Below are 6,397 nucleotides of genomic sequence, written 5' to 3' on the forward strand. Positions count from 1 at the left end.
GAGCCAAAACCAGAAGAGAAGCCTACATGGAGATAAGGTATAAGGGAAAGATCTGCACCTGTTCTGTGGTTTTGACCCACACCTGATTTTGGCTCACAAATCACTGATGGAAATCACTGACCATACACTGAAGTGTGAACAAGGCCTTAACTGCAGGTCCCAAGGTGTATTTAATCTTTCTAGTGTGGTTAATATAAGAAGCAATAGGAGAGACCAGCAGAGACCTGGGAAACCTTGGGTCCTGACATTCATGTGGATGTTACATTGACATCTACCACCTACCCAAACAAGTTCTTTCCTAAATATGGCAACTATACTTTCTAATGTCGGTGGCTTCTTTCGGCAGAATAATGCAAAAAAAAAACAAGTCTGATGCATGGAGGCTCTACCTCACAACTTACAGGATTTAAAGGATCTGTTATTAATGTCTTCAGAGGTCATGTGGAGTCCATGCCTCTATAGCAGGGATGGCCAACCTGCGGCTCTCCAGCTGTTGCAAAACTACAACTCCCAGCATGCCCAGACTGCTTACAGCTATCAACCTACAGCAGGGCATGGTGGGAATTGCAGTTTTACAACAGCTGGAGAGCCGCAGGTTGGCCAGCCTTGCTCTATAAGTAACAGACATTTTGTAGTATGAGGGAGCCTAAAAAATAGGCAGATTTTAATGTTAAGGCTTATGGTAAATAAAAAAATAAATAATAATAATAAAAAACAACTGAGCAATGCATGATCTAACATTGCCACCTACCTTAGTATGCTTCCTGTCTTTTTTATCAGTAGGTGGCAGTGTTTTGTAATCCTCTGCTGTGCTGTCTCTCTACAAGTGAGAAAGCCTTATTTGTAATTTGTCAAGATGATAAGAACACACCATTTCTGTAGCCTAGTTCCAAATATTCTGATGCATGGAACATCTGGAACGTTTTCTTATAGTCAGCTACCCCTATTTAAAATGACTGAACTGGAAATAATTTAAAATCAGAGCAGTGACAAAATATCATTGCTGTCCATTTGTTAATTCATCTGTATTTGTTGCTACAGTAGCGCACTGTTATTTGCAGAACCTATGTGGCTGCGGTACTGCAGCAGGACCGCACAGACTGCTGCATACAATGAAGGCACTTACAATATACTATTGGTACCATGCTCAGACGAGAAAGGGGGTAACTGTTTGTAGAATGTGTACACAAGTGGGTAATCCTATGTAGTTACAATCACTCAATATCTCTACAGTGTCTTGTAAAGATTACCTTGTCACAGCGCTGTCTTGTTGAGGTGCACTCTATACTTGGTAGGTACGGGGTCCTTAACAGTCTCCACCATACAATACACGCCCCGGCCGGTGGCGTGATGCTGGTATTAGATCGGAGTTTTGCAGTGCGCGCTCTCACGAAGCAGCTAGTGACGTCACTTCTGTAGCTACGGGTCGCTACAGCTGCCAAGAAGGTAACCAATGCATTTCGGACAGACGCGGTCCTTCCTCAGGGAGTGTTACAAGGCCCTTCTAGTGCTCCTATTTATGCGCTACACTTCTTGCTGTTAGTACTTAATGCAATGAGCAGGACACTGGGTCAGTGGGGATGCTATGCAGTGGGTCAGTTTATATGTGTAGTAGTTCGTGACGCCAATTGCAGCTTGCACAGGTACTGTAGAAGGGCCCTTAAAGATGTGATAGCTCACGTACCAGGTGGGGAATGCCAGAGGGGGATAATGTCTCTGTGTAGCAGATATGGTAGTGTCAATGGTGTCTCCTACCTTGGTACAGCTGGACTCCTGTATCCTGGCTCACATGCAATAAATTGAGTATGGTCAGTAGGAGTACTTCAGGAATAATTGAGATCCAAACAGGTAATAGGATCCAACTTGTCTTTACTTAATGATTTGCAGCTTTGATCCATACAGGTTACAGCAATAGTCTTGGATCCCAGCAGGTATTGGCAATATGTGGCAGGAATTTATATCTATTCTGCTTCTTATACATATGCCTAGTAGATCTGGCAGGTATCTATCTTCTGCTCTGTCTGTAGTCTGCTTACTTTGGGTCTGACTAGCTGAAGAGGTATTTAGCTTCTCTTTGTCTTTGGATCTGTACTTACAGGACTGCTCGCAGGGTATGGTGTTGTCTTCCTGGAGATCTATAGTGCTGTAGATGGCTGCTTTCTTTGTCCACCAGCTGAGATAGGTGACTCAGGCTGGGAAGGGTGATCTTGGGCCTCAGCCGAGGCTTGGATCCTAGGTTGGGATCCCTGTTTCTGGGAGCTCCTACTAACACAGCCTTCCCCAGCAGGGGGGCTGGTTACTCACTCACTAGAACTTTCCTTCCTCCCCCTGAAGTAGGATGTAGGAACATTCCACTCCTCCTCAGAAAGGGGGGAGCTAGCCTGGAATGGACTATTCCAGTCTAGATACTTAACTAGCTATGACCTACTACATACTGCTGCCACCTGCTGGCGTACATTGAGATTACAGCAAATATTATGAAACAGGCATATCATGGCAATGCACAGTGGGATTACATAAGATGGAAATATACATATGCACCGGACATTATTGTAGCAGGGATACAGAAGTTTAGTGACATTCTTCAGGATGTTACATTAACCCCTTGTGCATCGCTCTGTTGTTCCCTGCAGTGTACCTGGACCGGATGATTTTTACTCAAATGCAAACAGTTCTATTTCAGTGTTTAAACCATTTGGTATTAGGGTGTTCATATTAAATATCCATTTTGTTTTTATTTTCAACATTTCTTTAATGAAGTCGCCCCGCCCCCCTTTTTTTGTTCCTTCTCACTATTTCTACCCCACAAAAGCTTGAACCTATAAATTTCCCTCCATGTCTTTCTTTGTAGTGCCGTGACAATGGATGTCCTTCAAATTTTTTCTGTATATTGTATATGTGCTCCCCTATTCTTTGCTTCGATTGTCTTTTTGTAGGGCCGACATAGATTTTATTGCAAGGGCAGGTTATTGTATATATTATTCCGCTAGTATTGCAAGTTATAAATTGTTTGATACTTTGAATGAGCCTTCTGTGCTTTCTATATGCGATCTGATCTTATTATACAATAGTTTTTTACACCCCATGCATTTCTGCCTAGTGGTTGCCCATCTCTTTTCGCCAGTTTACCTCTGTTGCAATTTGCTGTTATACATCTATGTGTAGGCGCTATGAGGTTGCCGATAGGGTTTAGCAAACCTGAACTGTAAAGTTCGGGTTCGTACCAAACTTTAGGATTTTTGGACCCCGGACCCGAACATTTCAGTAAAAGTTTGAGTTCGGGTTCGGTGTTCATCGATTTCTTAGTGCTTTTTGACAAGCGTTTAACTGTCTGACCTTAGAAGCCATCACAGCCATGCCTACTAATGCAGCATCAGCACGTGTGAAATTAAAGGGTTATATACAGCTTTCATGTTCTTTTAGTAAAACAAATAAAAACTTTTTGGGCAATATCCAACATCTGGAATAGTCAGCTTGCAATTTAAGCTAGGAATACAGCCATAATTTTCTGGGTTTTTAAAAACACCCTTTTTTGGCAAAATCCACTATTTTACAGATCTGCACGTGTGAAATTAAAGTTTAATATATACATATTCTGTTACAAAAAAAACACACTTTTTGGGCAATATACAACATCTGGATTAGTGAGTGTGCAATTTAAGCTAGAAATAGAGCCATCATTTTCTGGGTTTTTAAAACACCTTTTTTTGGCAAATTCCACTATTTTACAGCCCTTGCTGCATCAGCACGTGTGAAATTCAAGCGTAATATAGACCTTTTCATATTCAGTTAGTAAACAAAAAATTTTTTGGGGCAATATCCAACATCTGGATTAGTCAGTGTGCAATTTAAGCTAGAAATGCAACCATTTTCTGGATTTTTAAAAACACACGTTTTTACAAAAATACCCAATTTAACAGCCCTTGAAGCATCAGCACGTGTGAAATTCAGGGGTTATAAACTGCTGTCATATTCAGTTATTAAACGTTATTTGGGCAATAAACTTAAATTGCGGCCTAGTCAGGATCAGTACGTGTGAGATACACCCTTTAGATACTGTGGTTCTATTCAGTTATTTGAAATACAGCCATTTTGGGCAAACAAATTTAATTTCGGCCTAGTCTGGATCAGTTGGTGTGAGATACACCATTTATATACTGTGGTCATATTCTTCTATTAATAAAACACTCTTTTTTGGGCAAAATACACAATCTTTCTTCCCTTGCAGCATCAGCACGTGTGAAATTCAAGGGTTATATACTGCTGTCATATTCAGTTATTAAACAAACACCCGTTTTGGGCAAAAAACTTTAATTGCGGCCTAGTCTGGATCAGGGCGTGTGAGATACACCCATTTTGGTCAACAAACTTTAATTGCGGCCTAGTCTGGATCAGGGTGTGTGAGATACACCCTTTACATACTGTTGTTCTATTCTGCTATTAATTAAACACTCATTTAAAGCAAGATCCTAAATTTAAGAAATATGAGCAGAGCGTCAAATAAGGGACGTGGCCCAGGTCGTGGTGCTGCTGGTGGAGCTCCTGTTGCAGGGAGAGGACGTGGTCGATCTGTGCCAGCTACACGCACAAGTGAAACCCCTTCCTCAGGTGCGAGTAGGCGACAGAACCTGCAGCGGTATTTGGTCGGGCTTAATGCGACTCTACGAATGGTGAGGCCTAAACAAGTACAGGCGATAGTAGATTGGGGTTCTGACAGTGCCTCCAGTTCCTTCCCATTGTCTCCCACCCATTCTCCTGCTGAAAGATCAGAGTTGGAACCTGCAGCCGATGTCCGTCAGTCTTTCATCTCACCCCCTTGCAAATCAGCCAAGCAGTCTGAGCCGCAAGTCATGATGTGGAGGACGATGTAGTTCGGAGGAAGAGGCGGTGGTCGCACAGAGCCACAAGCACAGCAGAAGAGGGAGCAGGGTGCAAAAGCGGAGCGGCCGTCCCCTAGACAGTACGCCTTCTACTGCCCACCACAGCAAGGGACCGAGCACACCAAAGCCAGCTCCAAGGAGTTCCCTGGCGTGGCAGTTCTTCAGACAATGTGCTGACGACAAGACACGAGTGGTTTGCATGCTGTGCAATCAGAGCCTGAAGCGAGGCATAAACTTTCTTAACCTGAGCACAACCTGCATGACCAGGCATTTAAGTGCAAAGCACGAGCTGCAGTGGAGTAGACACCTCAAAAACCAAGAAAGGTCTCTGGCTCCTCCTGCTTCCTCTTCTGATGCAGTCTCGGCCTCTTCATCCACCTCTGGAGTGACAGTGCCACCTGAGACCCCGCAAACAGAGGATCTGCCAGCAACACCACCACCTGGGTCACCAAGCATCTCCACAATGTCCTACGGAAGCGTTCAGCTCTCCATCTCCCAAACACTAGAAAGGAAGAGGAAGTACCGCCCTACCCACCCGCAATCCCTAGCCCTGAATGCCAGCATTTTTAAATTACTGGTTTTTTAAATTCTGTCATTCCGTCTGGTGGGGACGGATAGTTTTAAAGGCCTTATGGCGGTGTCTGTCCCACAGTACGTCGTGCCCAGCCGCCACTACTTTTCCAGGCGAGCCATCCCTTCCCTGCACAACCAAGTGGGGGACAAAATCAGGTGTGCACTGCGCAATGCCATCTGTGGCAAGGTGCACCTCACTACGGATACGTGGACCAGTAAGCACGGTCAGGGATGTTATATCTCCATAACAGCACACTGGGTAAATGCAGTGGCGGCTGGGCCTGAAGCGGATAGCAGTTTGGTGCATGTCCTTCCACCACCGAGGATTGCAGGGTGCTTCAGTTTGCCTCCTGTTGCTTCCTCCTCCTACTCCGCTTCCTCATCCTCTGCCGGCTCCTCATCCGGTCAGCGACAGACCTTCACCACCAACTTCAGCACAGCCAGGGGTAAGCGACAGCAGGCAGTTTTAAAACTTATCTGTTTGGCCTTAAACAACACACCGATGAGTGGTTGGGGCCAGTGAGCCTCAAGCCCGGCCTCGTGGTGTGCGATAATGGGCGAAATCTCGTAGCAGCTCTGGGACTAGCCGGTTTGATGCACATCCCTTGTCTGGCGCATGTGCTGAATTTTTTGGTGCAGAGATTCCTTAAAAATTACACCGATATGTCAGAGCTGCTGCATAAAGTATGGGCCGTCTGTGTGCGCTTTCGGCGTTCTCACCCTGCTGCTGCTCGCCTGTCAGTGCTGCAGCGTAGCTTCGGCCTTCCCACTCACCGCCTCATATGCGACGTGCCCACAAGGTGGAACTCCACCTTGCACATGCTTGCCAGACTGTGCGAGCAGCAGCAGGCGATAGTGGAGTTTCAGCTGCAGCACGCACGGGAGAGTCACTCTGCGTAACAGCACTACTTCACCACCAATAACTGGGCCTCCATGCGAGACCT

The sequence above is a fragment of the Bufo bufo genome, chromosome 1, assembly GCF_905171765.1.
Source record: "Bufo bufo chromosome 1, aBufBuf1.1, whole genome shotgun sequence".
NCBI classification, from domain to species: Eukaryota; Metazoa; Chordata; class Amphibia; order Anura; family Bufonidae; genus Bufo; species Bufo bufo.